Consider the following 18,181-nt stretch of genomic DNA (forward strand, 5'->3'; position numbering starts at 1 on the left):
ATAAGGGGGATATGATCACTATATATAAATATATTTGGGGATATGATCACTATATATAAGGGGATATGATCACTATATATAAATATATTTGGGGATATGATCACTATATATAAATATATAAGGGGGAAATGATCACTATATATAAATATATAAGGGTATGATCACTATATATAAATATATAAGGGGGATATGATCACTATATATAAATATATAAGGGGGATATGATCACTATATATAAATATATTGGGGATATGATCACTATATATAAGGGGATATGATCACTATATATAAATATATTTGGGGATATGATCACTATATATAAATATATAAGGGGGAAATGATCACTTATATATAAATATATAAGGGGTATGATCACTATATATAAATATATAAGGGGGATATGATCACTTATATATAAATATATAAGGGGGATTATGATCACTATATATAAATATATAAGGGGGATATGATCACTATATATAAATATATAAGGGGGATATGATCACTATATATAAATATATAAGGGGATATGATCACTATATATAAATATATAAGGGATATGATCACTATATATAAATATATAAGGGGATATGATCCACTATATATAAACTATTATAAGGGGATATGATCACTATATATAACTATATAAGGGGATATGGATCACTATTATATAAATATAAGGGGATATGATCACTATATATAAATATATACGGGGATATGATCACTATATATAAATATATAAGGGGGATATGATCACTATATATAAATATATAAGGGGATATGATCACTATATATAAATATATAAGGGGATATGATCACTATATATAAATATATAAGGGGGATATGATCACTATATATAAATATATAAGGGGATATGATCACTATATATAAATATATAAGGGGATATGATCACTATATATAAATATATAAGGGGATATGATCACTATATATAAATATATAAGGGGATATGATCACTATATAAAATATAAGGGGGATATGATCACTATATATAAATATATAAGGGGATATGATCACTATATATAAATATATAAGGGGATATGATCACTATATATAAATATATAAGGGGATATGATCACTATATATAAATATATAAGGGGGATATGATCACTATATATAAATATAAGGGGATATTATTTGATAGGGGATATGATCACTATATATAACTATAAGGGGATATGATCACTATATATAAATATATAAGGGGATATGATCACTATATATAAATATATAAGGGGATATGATCACTATATATAAATATATAAGGGGATATGATCACTATATATAAATATATAAGGGGATATGATCACTATATATAAATATATAAGGGGGATTATGATCACTATATATAACTATATAAGGGGGATATGATCACTATATATAAATATATAAGGGGATATGATCACTATATATAAATATATAAGGGGATATGATCACTATATATAAATATATAAGGGGATATGATCACTATATATAAATATATAAGGGGATATGATCACTATATATAAATATATAAGGGGGATATGATCACTATATATAAATATACATACGGGGCCTATTAGCATTATTGGGGCACAACTGTTCAGGAAACAGTGTTCCATTGAATAATAATGAAGGGGCAGGAAGAAACCATTACACTCAGATAAGGGGAATTTCTTGCCTCCGGCACATATAATTTTGCTGCCCAGATGTGGTGGGAGATTGATTGTATATATGGAATGTATATGGAATAAATCTATTTATTCTGGCCCACTAGTCACAGTAATTCAGAGGATTAAGCAGGGGGACAATTGACGGAATTAATACATCAGTGACAGGGGTGGATCTGTGAGACGCAATTGTAACATGAAGGCAGCAATTTCTGCCCCATGGAGATTACAATCTGGAAATTCTGGAAGTACAGAAGCCAAGAAGAAGGGGCTGCATCCCATACAGTTCTAGGTTCAATTCATTGCTACACATAGAGAAGGGAACCTGTAGAAGCCAATTGTCACCCCTAGTTCTGACCCTGTTTAGAGGATTGAGCAGCTACACTGGCAGACAAGCAATTATAGGTGTGTTATGGGGCAACAAAGGATCTGATTGGCTCTGGCAGGGGGCGCCACAGTATTGTCTCTGTAAATTGTCTCTTCCCTTGAGAAGTTAGGGAGTAGAGAGACAAATGGGGGAGAGGAGAAATATAGAAGGGGAGAGAAGAGGGAGGATGGGGGAGAGTAAGGCCAAACAGTTGGGGGAGAAAAGGAAAGGAGAGGGGGTGAGAAACAGAAGGAGAGAAGGGAAAGGGGGTTAGGGAGTAGAGAGACAAATGGGGGAGAGGAGAAATATAGAAGGGGAGAGAAGAGGGAGGATGGGGGAGAGTAAGGCCAAACAGTTGGGGGAGAAAAGGAAAGGAGAGGGGGTGAGAAACAGAAGGAGAGAAGGGAAAGGGGGTTAGGGAGTAGAGAGACAAATGGGGGAGAGGAGAAATATAGAAGGGGAGAGAAGAGGGAGGATGGGGGAGAGTAAGGCCAAACAGTTGGGGGAGAAAAGGAAAGGAGAGGGGATGAGAGACAGAAGGAGAGAAGGGAAAGGGGGTTAGGGAGTAGAGAGACAAATGGGGGAGAGGAGAAATATAGAAGGGGAGAGAAGAGGGAGGATGGGGGAGAGTAAGGCCAAACAGTTGGGGGAGAAAAGGAAAGGAGAGGGGATGAGAGACAGAAGGAGAGAAGGGAAAGGGGGTTAGGGAGTAGAGAGACAAATGGGGGAGAGGAGAAATATAGAAGGGGAGAGAAGAGGGAGGATGGGGGAGAGTAAGGCCAAACAGTTGGGGGAGAAAAGGAAAGGAGAGGGGATGAGAGACAGAAGGAGAGAAGGGAAAGGGGGTTAGGGAGTAGAGAGACAAATGGGGGAGAGGAGAAATATAGAAGGGGAGAGAAGAGGGAGGATGGGGGAGAGTAAGGCCAAACAGTTGGGGGAGAAAAGGAAAGGAGAGGGGATGAGAGACAGAAGGAGAGAAGGGAAAGGGGGTTAGGGAGTAGAGAGACAAATGGGGGGAGAGGAGAAATATAGAAGGGGAGAGAAGAGGGAGGATGGGGGAGAGTAAGGCCAAACAGTTGGGGGAGAAAAGGAAAGGAGAGGGGATGAGAGACAGAAGGAGAGAAGGAAAGGGGGTTAGGGAGTAGAGAGACAAATGGGGAGAAATATAGAAGGGGAGAGAAGAGGGAGGATGGGGGAGAGTAAGGCCAAACAGTTGGGGGAGAAAAGGAAAGGAGAGGGGGTGAGAGACAGAAGGAGAGAAGGGAAAGGGGGTTAGGGAGTAGAGAGACAAATGGGGGAGAGGAGAAATATAGAAGGGGAGAGAAGGTGAGAGATAAAGCAGTAATAAAAAGGGGAAACAGATGGGAAAGAAAAGAGAAGATGAGGAGAGACAAGAGAGGATAAATAATAAAAAAGAATGACAGCGATGTGGGGTGTATAGGGTTCTATTTCCCAGGGGGCACTGCCAGTCTGGCTTTGGTTGGCACATAATATTCTGTTTGACACCAGCTTGAATGTTCATTTCTATTCGCCGTATGATCCTCAGAATTAATTCCACTTATTCCTGCACTCACAGAAACATGTCTGCTAATTCCCTGCGCTCCCTGCATGAGTACTAATTAGCACCGAGCAACAAACTCACTGACCCACATATTATACTTTCCTCCTTCTCTCTCACTGCAGCGCCTTGGGGTCCTTATTCTTTCTGTACATTCATAATTCATCTGTCACCAATTCTACCTACTGTGTCTCCCACCTTCCCCTACTATCTCCTCTATTGTCTCACACATTCACCTACTGTCTCCCACTTTGCCTTACTGTCTCCCACCTCTCTCAACTGTCTCCCACCTTCCCCTACCATCTCCATCTTGCCCTACTGTCTCCATCTTGTCCTACTGTCTCCATCTTGTCCTACCATCTCCATCTTGCCCTACTGTCTCCATCTTGTCCTACTGTCTCCATCTTGCCCTACTGTCTCCATCTTTTTCTTGTCCTACTGTCGCCATCTCTTTCTTGGCTACAGTCTCCATCTTGCCCTACTGTCTCCATCTTGTCCTGCTGTCTCCATCTCTTTCTTCTCCTACTGTTTCCATCTCTAGCTTGCTCTTCTGTCTCCTTGTCTTTCTTGCCCTACTGTCACACCTTGTCCTACTGTCTCCATCTTGTCCTACTGTCTCCATCTTGTCCTACTGTCTCCATCTTGTCCTACTGTCTCCATCTTGCCCTACTGTCTCCATCTTGTCCTGCTGTCTCCATCTTGCCCTACTGTCTCCATCTTGTCCTACTGTCACTATCTCTTTCTTGCCCTACTGTCACACCTTGTCCTACTGTCTCCATCTTGTCCTACTGTCTCCAACTTGTCCTACTGTCTCCATCTTGTCCTGCTGTCTCCATCTCTTTCTTCTCCTACTGTTTTCATCTCTAGCTTGCTCTTCTGTCTTCTTCTCTTTTTTGCTCTACTGTCTTTTTCATCTATTTTCATTTTACCCTACTGTCTCCATCTTGTCCTGTTGTCTCCATTTTGTCCTATTGTCTCTATCTTGCTCTACTGTCTTTATCTCCATCTTACCCTAATGTCTCCATCTCTATCTTGACCTACTGTCTCCATCTCTTGAGACAGTAGGGCAAGGAAGTGTGAGATGGAGAAGTTGGTATATTTCACTGATAATGACCCTACTGGGGAGGGAGGTACCAGCTTATTATGGAGAGACTGGTTTGTGTCAAACTCAACGCTGAGCTCATCAAACCCAATGAATATGATAAGGTTCCTAATGAAGTGGCTTCTCACAGGGAGATGTGTGACATTAATAGCAGGAGAGAAGATGTTGCTATGAATAAACGAGGTGCAGTGTGCAGGGAGTCTAGGGAGTGCAGGGAGTTGGATAAAATACTGTAATCCAAAAGTGTAGGAGATTGGGGAGTGTATTTGCTGGTGCCCATGTGACTGCATAGAATAAATATACAGTATATATAGGAAATCCCGTCTGTATAAATATGTAACACAGTGATGAAGAAGAGGATGCAGGGAAGAAGCTGATTGGCTCAGCTCACAAGGGGCCCAAGCTCAGAATGGGTGTCCGTTTGGGAAGAGGAGCAGAGTGATAGAGGGACAGATGGTGTGTAAGTGGCACAATTCCCTGTGCATATGGGAGCACACAAGCCTAATACACAACTTTACACTTTATGCACTGGTTAAAGGGGCTGAAAGCCCAAACAGAACTTCAGTCTATAAGTTTTATTCCTCTAGATGCTTGTGGGCTGAACCCAACCCCCAGACACAGATAATGCTTTTGGACATGAATGGATAGTACAATACACTCAATACACACACACAATATAATAAGGAGAAGGCCTTGTGATTGGGCAAACAACACGGCAGCTTTGTACCAGCCAGGCTTGTGTGTATGTGCCGTGTATAATAGTGCCAATATCCTGCATGGACTTGTTTTAGCACTGCAGGTTATGACTCCCTCTCACTGATTTGCCATCTGCTTATACACATACACACACATAGACACACACACACATATACACACACATACACACACATAGACACACACATAGACACCCACACACACATATACACACACATATATATATACACACACACAAACACACACACAAACATACATATATATATATATATATATATATATATATATATATATATATATATATATATATAGACACACACACATATACCCACACATATATATATACACACACATATACACACACACACACACATATATATATATATATATATATAGACACACACACAGCTATAGACACACACACACACACATACATATAAATACACACTAAGACTGGCCTGACATACAGATCAGGTGCAGAATTGTCAGTATTGCGCATTTGTGCCAGTGTCCAGCAGGTGGCGCTGTGTAACACACACTAGTCCTCACTGGACTGCGGCAGCAGCAGCCCATACAGTCAGAGGGAAGCCATAAAGGGGTGCAGAATTAACAAACAGGGGGTGTCCTTAGTGCTGTCAGGCCCCAGGGCAGGGGTGTAACTATAGAGTGAGCAGACACTGCAGTTGCAGGGGGGGGGGCAGGAATGTAGGGGGACCAGTGAGACCCTAATTCATGAATAATTTTAAAACATCTTGGTAGAATAGGTCAATTTATCAATATTTTGGGGCCCAAAAATGTAATTTTCAACAGCCCCATTACAATTTTAAACAGCGGCTGTACTACATGTCCCAGTATCCACTCCCTGATACCAATCTATGGGGGTCTCTCTATACATAACTGCATAATGGGAGTCTTTGTAAACTACAGCTCCCAGCATCCTCAGCTCTCCCTGCATTACACACAGCTGACACTCACACACATAAAAGCGCGTTCAACATGATTCTCATTGTGCTCTTTCCCCCCAGGTTTTTATTGCAGTTGTGTTTGGGCGTCTCGTTACTTTCCTGTGGGAACAGACAGGTAAATGCCCCTGACACATGTGAGGGAACTCTAAAGGGGAGGGACCCATCTTTTTAACCAATCAGATGCTGCTTTCATTATTCTGCCTGCAGCTGACCAGTAAAAGCTAATTGCTGATTGGTTGCATAATCTCTGTTCTATTGACCTGTCCCACCCTAGGGACGTCACCTGAGAGTCACCCCACCTGGTATCAGGTAAATACTGCAGTGTCTGTGGCCTCTGCATTAGATTGCAAGCTTTTGGAATCACAATCCATGCTGCTGCACTGATGTCACATGGTACATAAGGGAATAAGGATTCATGTAGCAGGGAGTTGGCTGTGAGATTAGACTGTAAGCTCTTGGGCCCACAATCCAGTTGGGTTTATATGAAAGACCTTGCAGTGAGCAGGGAATACATAAAGGTGCAGAGGTAGCAGGGAGTTGGATGCCATGTGATATTAATAGGGCAGGAAGGCTGGGGCACAAAGAGAGTCACATTGGGACACCCCCTGCTTTCTTTTCTCCAGTCTGATTATTCCTGCTGGGGGGCAGATTGGCTTCTCAGTCTCCAATAAAATTACAAATTACCCCCCAGGCCCCATGTGGTGTTGAAAAGAATCATCTGAGCTTTAATCTGGTTACCATGGAAACATGTGCCCCCCTTCCCCTGACTGTTTGTTAGAGAGGTGAATGGGGGGGGGGATAAAGAACAAAGACTTGGGGGGGGAGGCCATTGATAAAACTATTTCTCTGCACCAATCAACTCATTCCAGTCCCAGGACACAGTTTCAGCTATTGAGTGAGTACTGACAGCTGGGCATCCTGATTGGCTAACTGCCAGTTGAGTGACATGCTGCAGACTGCAATGAATTCTGTCCAGCCGTGCGTCTCGCTCATTTGCCATAACACAGGGGCTGCACTACAGACAGAGGAAGCAGAGCCGGGGGCTGCAGGGGCCCCAGAAAGCCCTAATTAGTGAGCATTTGCTTTGGGGTTCAGTAGTTACAGCTGTGACATAGCAGTGGGGGTGTTCTGTGTGTTCTGGGGGTGAGGGGCAATGTTGCTAATGTCTTGTCTTCAGGGTTGGAGGTGCAGGGAGTTATTGAAGTATTATGGAAGGTGCAGGGAGTTGATATGTCAGTGCTGTAGAGTGTGCAGTTAATATTGGGGTGGGCAGCTCAGCGTTTATACAGATATTGGGGTGCCAGGCAGGGAGTAGGGGAGCAGGGAGTTGGAGTGCAGGGAGTGCAGCAGGGAGTGAGTGCAGCGGGAGGGGAGGAGCCTGTATCAGTCACACACGAGACACTGCAGGTGCAGCAGCTGCAGGAGGAGTCGCAGGGATCTCAGTCTCGGGATGATCGTGAGTCTCTCGGGCGGATGGAATAATAAACCTCATTGTGCCCCGAGGCCTCCCGGTAAGTGCCTGACTGTAATTAGCCCCCACGTAACTGCCCCCCAGCAGCAGGGAACCCCGAGTCTGTCTGTGACTGATTTGATCCCCGGGCAGGAGGGAGAGTCTCAAGGTGAAGCCCAGGGCAGGGGGGCAGCAGAGATATGGGCCCCCCGGCTCTGCAGACTTTAGTGCAGGTTGTTGGGGGATTAGTGAGGACACCTGCTCCTATAGTATCCTATGTATAGAATGTACAGCACTGAGTATATCTGCCCCTATAGTAGCCTGTGTATAGAATGTACAGCACTGAGTATATCTGCCCCTATAGTATCCTGTGTATAGAATGTACAGCACTGAGTATATCTGCCCCTATAGTATCCTGTGTATAGTATGTACAGCACTGAGTATATCTGCCCCTATAGTAGCCTGTGTATAGAATGTACAGCACTGAGTATATCTGCCCCTATAGTATCCTGTGTATAGAATGTACAGCACTGAGTATATGTGCCCGATAGTATCCTGTGTATAGTATGCACAGCACTGAGTATATCTGCCCCTATAGTATCCTGTGTATAGTATGTACAGCATTGAGTATATGTGCCCCTATAGTATCCTGTGTATAGTATGTACAGCACTGAGTATATCTGCCCCTATAGTATCCTGTGTTCAGAATGTACAGCACTGAGTAGATCTGCCGCTATAGGATCCTGTGTATAGTATGTACAGCACTGAGTATATGTGCCCCTATAGTATCCTTTGTATAGAATGTACAGCACTGAGTATATGTGCCCCTATAGTATCCTTTGTATAGAATGTACAGCACTGAGTATATCTGCCCCTATAGTATCCTGTGTATAGTATGTACAGCACTGAGTATATCTGCCCCTATAGTATCCTGTGTATTGAATGTACAGCACTGAGTATATCTGCCCCTATAGTATCCTGTGTATAGTATGTACAGCACTGAGTATATGTGCCCCTATAGTATCCTGTGTATAGTATGTACAGCACTGAGTATATCTGCCCCTATAGTATCCTGTGTATAGTATGTACAGCACTGAGTATATGTGCCCCTATAGTATCCTGTGTATAGTATGTACAGCACTGAGTATATCTGCCCCTATAGGATCCTGTGTATAGTATGTACAGCACTGAGTATATCTGCCCCTATAGTATCCTGTGTATAGTATGTACAGCACTGAGTATATCTGCCCCTATAGGATCCTGTGTATAGTATGTACAGCACTGAGTATATGTGCCCCTATAGTATCCTTTGTATAGAATGTACAGCACTGAGTATATCTGCCCCTATAGTATCCTGTGTATAGAATGTACAGCACTGATTATATCTGCCCCTATAGTATCCTGTGTATAGTATGTACAGCACTGAGTATATCTGCCCCTATAGTATCCTGTGTATTGAATGTACAGCACTGAGTATATCTGCCCCTATAGTATCCTGTGTATAGTATGTACAACACTGAGTATATCTGCCCCTATAATATCCTGCGTATAGTGAGTACAGCAGCGAGTATAGTTGCCCCTATAGTATCCTGCGTATAGTAGTATTGGGGTGCAAGATGTGATCATTAGGGGGGTCGGTCAGTGAATGAGGTGCATTTATCCCAATATGGAGACAAAGTGTAGACGTCACAATCTCAGCTGATGATTTCGGTGCAGAAAGGGAAATATTTAGCCCCAACTCCTGAAGGAAATAAAAACCTGATCCCATTGACGTTTCTTATGGATCAGATTAACGAGGAGTCGATGGTGCGACTGGATTTCTGTCTGAATCATCACATAAAGGCTCCGCCTTCTACTGCACCGTTACATGCGACTCTCTAACTTGCCTTTTAAAGCATTTCCCACGGGGGACACTTGCATTGTCCAACTGAATTGTCCCCCCATAGTCTCTGGTCTCTGTATAAGCCCAGGGTCTCTTAATAGTAACTGGCTCCTTACCAACCCCACTGGGAGTTTGTTCCTGGCACCTACTACTCTGTGAGGGGTTTTGGCACTTCTGTTATTTCAGTGTTTTCCTTCTTTTCCTCAGCCAGCGGACCCCCCAATATATGAATTCCGTCACAGTGTTACTATGTGTGTATTGGGGGACAGTGGGACAAGCTGGTGACAATCTATAACCCAATGAGTGTATCGCCCATTCACTGGCACCCGCAGCTTGTGGGAGTTAAAAATATACTGGGTGCTATTTAGTGACACCCTGTTTGTATCTGTATAAGTCTCATTGGTCATATACGGAGCTCCCTCTGAGGGTACAAGGAGGAGTGTGTGGGTATCTGTGGGTTTGGGGTTGGCACTTGGGTATCTTTGGGGTTGGCCGTGGGTATCTGTTGGTTCGTGTTTGGCGCTTAAGTAGGAGGAGTGTGTGGGTATCTGTGCGTTCGGGTTTGGTGCTTGGGTATCTGTGGGGTTGGAGTTGGCTGTGGGTATCTGTGGGTTTGGGGTTGGCACTTGAGTATCTGTTGGTTCAGTGTTGGCACTTGAGTATCTGTGGGTTTGGGGTTGGCACTTGAGTATCTGTGGGTTTTGGAGTTGGCTGTGGGTATCTGTGGGTTTGGGGGTTGACACTTGAGTATCTGTTGGTTCAGGGTTGGCACTTGGGTATCTGTTGGTTTGGGGTTGGCTTTGGGTATCTGTGGGTTTGGCCGTGGGTATCTGTTGGTTTGGGGTTGGCACTTGGGTATCTGTTGGCTGTGGGTATCTGTGGGTTCCGGGTTGGCACTTGGGTATCTGCGGGTTCGGATTGGTGCGCAGGTATCTATGAATTTTTTCAGTTTGTTGAGGACAAGTCGTGGCATAACTAATATATTGTGTAAGAGAGAGGGTTCATATGGAGCGGCACGACTGGCACGTGGCTTCTGTTTATCTTTCTGTGATGCATTTGGCACATGGGTCAGTTTAGACCAATCAAATTGTCCATTTTTTGGGCCTGGACGACAGAGGTGCTCCAGACACCCAGTGTGTCATAGGCTGAGGGGCTAAAGCCACTGTATTCTGCACTGCTCACCTGGCTGGTGATTCTCCTGCCTGCAGAGCTGACACTCTAATTAAGCACTAGGAGGACAAGCCATAGGGCTTTGGATACTGTTGCTAAGATATAAAATGCTTTTGGGTGTTTGGGAATATTTGGGGGGATATGACTGGTTCTGTACCGGAGGCTGCAGATCTGATGCCCCTTTTGATTCCGCTGTGCCCTCTGTCTCTTCAGCTTATTGGTTCTGCCTGTCATGCCCAGACTCTTTCATGTAGAGCTGGTTGTGTTTTAACAGGGGCCCCTGGCAATGCAGGAAGGCTGGGGCCCATATATGAGGGGTGAACATTACTTGGGAATTCCAACCTGCAGGCCTACAAATTGCACTCGGCTGCAGCATCTAATGCGGTGCAGTATTCTATGTCCTTTATTTGCCCATCTAATCCTGGGGCCAATGTAATGCTGGGGCCTGGGCTGGTATTGTCTGCTGTAAATCCAGTACCTGGGGTCTGTAGATGAGACACGTGGACACTTTGCAGTTGGGCATCGTTCTATTTTAATGATTATACGTTTGCAGATCTGTAGTTTGAAGTGTTTCTTTCACTTTTTTGGTTGCCAGGGACTTTTAACCTAGCAACATCTGTTATGTTACAAATGAAAGCCCAGTGTTCTTACCTAGAGTCAGTGTCCATTATTAAGGGCCCGCTCTGTCCCATTCCCTTGGGGCCTCATTCACTATTCCAGTTGGTACAATTTCTCCATTTAGATTGGATTCTGCTGTGCTGCTGTGGGCAGTGCCAGGGAGTCGGAGCTTAATGCTGATTGGCTGATAATAAACCCAGTAGAAGGGCATTGGTTTACATGTCTTGGGGCGGGCTATTATGGGTTTGAATTAATGTGGAGGGATTTACCTGGGGGGCAGGTGACTGGACAAGGAGATGTTTAATCACAGTGTGCGAGTACAGTGGGACGGACTCATGTTCTGCTAATTTGTGTATAATGCAGTCAGAGCTGTCGGATTGATTACAGCCTCATTATGAAAGGGATTCTGCCATCCCATCACTTTATTAGATTCCCCCTTAATTGATCAAAAGCCCAGGCTTAAAGCTCCCACTTTATAGGTTTATAGGTGGTTTGGTTGCCTCTGCCTTAGCTGAGCCTTCTTATCTCCTATAGAATTCACTCATGGGCCTCTCTGGGCAGCAGTGCTGCAAACACAACTCACAGGATAAATCCCTGATTATAAGGACTGTTCTCTTCCCCATGAGCCTCACATCCCAGATGCACATTCAGCAGCCGCCCGGATCCTTATTCTCAGTCTCTGCCGCTGTCTCTGACACATGAAGTTCCCACAGACTAATTATCTCGGAGGCTGCGCGGTGTAAGTACAAATTGAGCTCAGGAAGCGACAGATTGTTTCTGGGAGGAAGGTCGGACCCCTGGAAGGAAAGAGAGAGGGACGAGATGTTCAATGATCAAACCCTTCAGCTCTGAGAGTCCGACTGCCGATCCCTCTCTCTCTCTCCCCAGAGACTCCCCCCTTGTTACTGAGTCGCCGCTCAGATGAGAAGGTAGAAATGTCATGTAGAGCGTCTGGAGCTGTTCTTCTGGGGCCCTGAAGAAAGGTCATTCCAAGGGCCCCGTAATTTACATCATCATTGGCAAATATCTAACACTGGCGCTCTCCTTGCCAACGTGCAGCCCCTGCCAGAAATACCAGCCGAATAAAGTGCTGAGCAACTGTCAGGTTAGATATTTGTCCCCCAATGCACTGACCCTCCATACTGACATGTCCAGTCATCAATGTTCCACTGGGGATTAGTAACACTAGATAGGGACCTAATATATAGAGACAAGAGGAAAGTGTTGGAAGGGTTACTGTCTGCTCTCTCTCATTTCCCTACAGAAATAGGGATTGGTAACACTAGATAGGTACCTAATATATAGAGACAAGAGGAGAGTGTTGGAAGGGTTACTGTCTGCTCTCTCTCATTTCCCTACAGAAATAGGGATTGGTAACACTAGATAGGTACCTAATATATAGAGACAAGAGGAAAGTGTTGGAAGGGTTACTGTCTGCTCTCTCTCATTTCCCTACAGAAATAGGGATTGGTAACACTAGATAGGTACCTAATATATAGAGACAAGAGGAGAGTGTTGGAAGGGTTACTGCCTGCTCTCTCTCATTTCCCTACAGAAATAGGGATTGTTAACACTAGATAGGTACCTAATATATAGAGACAAGAGGAAAGTGTTGGAAGGGTTACTGTCTGCTCTCTCTCATTTCCCTACAGAAATAGGGATTGGTAGCACTAGATAGGTACCTAATATATAGAGACAAGAGGAAAGTGTTGGAAGGGTTACTGTCTGCTCTCATTTCCCTACAGAAATAGGGATTGGTAACACTAGATAGGGACCTAATATATAGAGACAAGAGGAAAGTGTTGGAAGGGTTACTGTCTGCTCTCTCTCATTTCCCTACAGAAATAGGGATTGTTAACACTAGATAGGTACCTAATATATAGAGACAAGAGGAAAGTGTTGGAAGGGTTACTGTCTGCTCTCTCTCATTTCCCTACAGAAATAGGGATTGGTAACACTAGATAGGTACCTAATATATAGAGAGAAGAGGAAAGTGTTGGAAGGGTTACTGTCTGCTCTCTCTGCTTTGCTCTTATTAATCTGCTCCAGGGACACCAAACACAGTAACGTTCTGCAATCTCAGGAATATCGGGGCCCCCCATGTTTCAGTTCTGCCCCTTCTTTGTTTATTTCTAGCCAATCAGAGTTAACCCTTTGTGCAGATGACTTGGCATAGAGCGTGTACGAGGGGATTGTGACGTCACTGCTCACTGGAGACACACGGAGCAGAATGAATGGAGTGCAATTAAGTGCTGAGAGCAGCAAAACCTGTGCCCAGAGCAGGGGGTGGGGGCACTTGAGCCTGAATGGATGGGAGCCCCCCCCCCCCGCACAGCCCTCACTCAACCACAGAATTCATTCAAGCAAATACGGAAAACACTTAAGGATGTGAACAACAAATATCCAGTAGTGAAGAGCAGACGGGGGTGATTAGTCACCTTGTGACCCCACAGTGAAATAAACACTGGCCCCCCCCCCAGTGCTACTGTATATTCTTATACTGACCCACCACTGCACCTTCCATCTCATTGGGGTAACGTCACACTGGGAGATTGTCGCCTCACAAGGAAACTTCGGGCGACTTCGGAATACAAAGCGCTGCGTGTGCCATGCCATAGGCGACTTTTCATTATAGTCGGCACAAGACGGAGGGAAGGCGTTCGGGGAGATTATTCGTCCCAAAGAAGAAACGATTAGTCGCCAGGGGACTAAATCTCCTCGAATTGCCAGGTGTGCCCTTACCCTTAGAGCGTGAGCTTTTGGGTAACAGTATGCGTGTGCACAACAGCAGGTAAAAGTGAAGTGCAGTATGGGGTATTAGTACAATATAGAATCTTATCTACAGGTATTTGGGTACAAACTTTTACACAGTTTTGGGTAGGTAGTGAACAAGGGGTTAAGTGTGGTTTCATTAACCTTCGCTGCTCTCTTTCCCATGGTCAGACAGGAACCTCCCCCTGGGTAAGTGAATCCAATCTCCCCCAGTACTTACCCAGGTACAGAGCTCTGATTCTCTGTACTTCCTGCTCCTGGGCTGTTCTCTTTCCCATGGTCAGACAGGAACCTCCCCCTGGGTAAGTGAATCCAATCTCCCCCAGTACTTACCCAGGTACAGAGCTCTGATTCTCTGTACTTCCTGCTCCTGGGCTGTTCTCTTTCCCATGGTCAGACAGGAACCTCCCCCTGGGTAAGTGAATCCAATCTCCCCCAGTACTTACCCAGGTACAGAACTCTGATTCTCTGTACTTCCTGCTCTGGGCTGTTCTCTTTCCCATGGTCAGACAGGAACCTCCCCCTGGGTAAGTGAATCCAATCTCCCCCAGTACTTACCCAGGTACAGAGCTCTGATTCTCTTGAATTAGAATTTTTATTTAAGTTTTATTAGCCTACATTTAACATGCTCTAGTACCAAGGTCGGTACTGGGGGAGAATGAACCAGTAGACATTTCCTATGTATCCTGCAATGTAAAGTTAGAGCATACAGCGGGGAAGATAAATATTGAACACCTCAACAGTTTTCTCAGTAAATCTATTTCTAATGAGGCTATTGAAGTTGTGTGTAGCAAAGTGGAATGACACAGGGAATAAGTATTGAACACATGAAGAAAAGGACGAGCAAAAGGGCCTGGAAAGCCAAGAAACCTGCTGAAATGTTTCTATAGAAATCAATTGTGTCCCTATCAGTCCAAATGAATATCAGCTGGTTTAGTCCTAATTGATGGCCTATATAAAGGTTTCTCATTAGCAACGTATCACACAAGAGGCATCTCATTATTGGTAAAAGCAACACACTCCCTCAAGACTTCACAACTTTATTGTTACAAAACCTACTGATGGCTGATTGGTTACAGACGTATTTCTAAATGTTCCAGTGACCCCATTGGGTTGATAATCCGGAAGTGGAAAGAACTTCATTTACTACACGACCACAAGCAGCTTCTCAAGGTTTCTGACAGAGGAGTCACAAGAGTAATCAGAAGAGTTGTCCAAGAGCCAAGAATTACTGGTGGAGAAGCTTCAGAGAGAATTTGAATGAGCAGCTACAGTTGTTTCATACAATAAGTAATGCCCTCAACCAACATGGCCTCTATGCACATTCATCCCACAAGGCTCCACTGCAGAAGATAAAGCAAGTTGAAGCTTGTTTAACGTTTGCTGCAGAACATTTGGACAATGGAATTCTGGGAGAATATAGTTTGGTCAGATGGGAACAAAACGGAACTCTTTGGATGTCATTGCACACACCATGTTTGGAGGAGAAATGGCACTGCACCCCAAAAACACCATCACAACAGTAACGTTTGCAGGTGGAAACCTCTTATCTTCATATAAGTGAATCAAGGATGAATGGAGAAATGTACCAGGATCCTGGAGATGAAACATGGGAGGACCAATGATCCCAAACACACAGCCAAGGGAACTCTCAGAGCTCATAGAAGAGGCCCCCCCGGAACCCTCTAAAGACCATTTATGTGCAAGAATGGGCCAAAATCCCACCTGAGCAATGGGACTCGTCTCATTCAGGAGGCTTAAAGCTCTCATTACCAACAGGCTTTTCTACTAAGTATTAAATACATGTCAGTAAGTGTGTTCAATACTTATTCCCTGTGTCATTCCACTTTACTACACACAACTTCGTTTATAGACTTATTTGTTGTGTGTGTATGTGAGTTGTGTGTATGTGAGTTGTGTGTTTGAGTTGTGTGTGTATGTGAGTTGTGTGTATGTGAGTTGTGTATGTGAGTTGTGTGTGTGAGTTGTGTGTGTATGTGTGGGTTACTTGGTTTGTTACTGACATCTAGTGTCTATTTCATGTCAGTAGCCCCATTAGAAACATATATACGGACGTGTTCAATACTTATTCCCTGATATAAATACATTGTGTAGGGATAGGTATGTGCTAGAGGCAGGGGGTAAGTGCAGGGGCATTATCTCTTGGTATTATCTCTGGGCATTAGAGGAGTAGATATGGACATTACAGAGGGATCAGTGTTTGGAGGGGATTAAGTAGCATCAGACAATACAGAGAGGGGGATTAAGTGCAGAGTTGAGGGTATTGATACCTCCTGTGTCAGCGGAACAAAGATTATTTCTATTTACTCCATAAACTCACGTCTGAACCGTGTTCTGCCACTTCCATCAGCCTGACCTTCCCTTCAACCAATCAGAGATCACATTCCTACTACTCATAGTGTAGAGTTGTCTGGAATAACTCCCTGCACCTCTCACTGACTCACCTGACTGACTGCTGTACATTTTAAAGGGGAGACAAACTCAATGTGTACTTAGATTGTCCATTGTATCCAGCTGATTAAACCAGGATAAGGGAGCCAGTTCTCTATCACACATCAATGTTTCACTTTCAGTACCGCTATTCTCCTGCAGGGTTACTTTCCTACTGTGAATAGAAGGTGCCATATTGATTCCCTTAAAAAGTACAGTATGAGGGTATAGCTTATTGTGTGCCCAGAACATTCCTTCTCTGTATATTTGTATTTATACATATGGGAGGAGGTGCCATATTGATTCCCTTAGACAGTACAGTATGAGGGTATAGCTTATTGTGTGCCCAGAACATTCCTTCTCTGTATATTTGTATTTATACATATGGGAGGAGGAGGTGCCATATTGATTCCCTTAGACAGTACAGTATGAGGGTATAGCTTATTGTGTGCCCAGAACATTCCTTCTCTGTATATTTGTATTTATACATATGGAGGAGGAGGGGCCATATTTGATTTCCTTAGGACAGTACAGTCATGAGGGTACAGCTGTATTGATGTGCCCAGAACATTCCTTCTCTGTATATTTGTATTTATAACATATGGGAGGAGGGAGGGTGCCATATTGATTCCCTTAGACAGTAGCAGTACTGAGGTATAGCTTTTGTGCTGCCCAGAACATTCCTTCTCCTGTATATTTGGTATTGTATACATATGGGGAGGGGAGGAAGGTGGCCATATTGATTCCCTTAGACAGTACAGTATGAGGGTATAGCTTATTATGTGCCGCTAGAACATTCCTTCTCTGTTATATTTGTATTTATACATATGGGAGGAGGGATGCCATAATTGATTCCCTTAGACAGTACAAAGTATGAGGGTAATAGCTTATATGTGCCCCAGAACATTCCTTCATCTGTATATTTGTATATACATATGGGAGGAGGAGGTGCGCATATTGATTCCCTTTAGAACAGGTACAGTATGAGGGTATAGCTCTATTTGTGCCCAGAACATTCCTTCTCTGTATATTTGTATTTATACATATGGGAGGAGGAGGTGCCATATTGATTCCCTTAGACAGTACAGTATGAGGGTATAGCTTATTGTGTGCCCAGAACATTCCTTCTCTGTATATTTGTATTTATACATATGGGAGGAGGAGGTGCCATATTGATTCCCTTAGACAGTACAGTATGAGGGTATAGCTTATTGTGTGCCCAGAACATTCCTTCTCTGTATATTTGTATTTATACATATGGGAGGAGGTGCCATATTGATTCCCTTAGACAGTACAGTATGAGGGTATAGCTTATTGTGTGCCCAGAACATTCCTTCTCTGTATATTTGTATTTATACATATGGGAGGAGGAGGTGCCATATTGATTCCTGTATCAGTATGGTAGCTCCGTGCCCAGTGCATAGGAATATATACATATATAGAAGGAATACCCAGGATTCACTTC

The 18,181-nt window shown here is 43.7% G+C and overlaps 1 protein-coding gene across 8 annotated transcripts in view; it reads left to right on the plus strand.

Moving 5' to 3' along the window:
• Window positions 1–18,181, plus strand: part of rap1gap.S (RAP1 GTPase activating protein S homeolog) — a 61,158-nt gene that overhangs the window by 16,789 nt on the left and 26,188 nt on the right. For 2 of the 8 annotated variants that reach the window (XM_041571784.1, XM_041571785.1), the window contains exon 1: window positions 7,539–7,884. The exons of 5 other annotated variants lie outside the window; for them this stretch is intronic. The gene's annotated coding sequence lies outside the window, so the exon portion shown is untranslated. Of the gene's footprint in view, window positions 1–7,378; window positions 7,445–7,538; window positions 7,885–18,181 lie in introns of those variants that run through there. One more of the 8 variants, XM_041571786.1, reaches the window with a different exon arrangement.

The sequence above is a fragment of the Xenopus laevis genome, chromosome 7S, assembly GCF_017654675.1.
Source record: "Xenopus laevis strain J_2021 chromosome 7S, Xenopus_laevis_v10.1, whole genome shotgun sequence".
NCBI lineage: Eukaryota > Metazoa > Chordata > Amphibia > Anura > Pipidae > Xenopus > Xenopus laevis.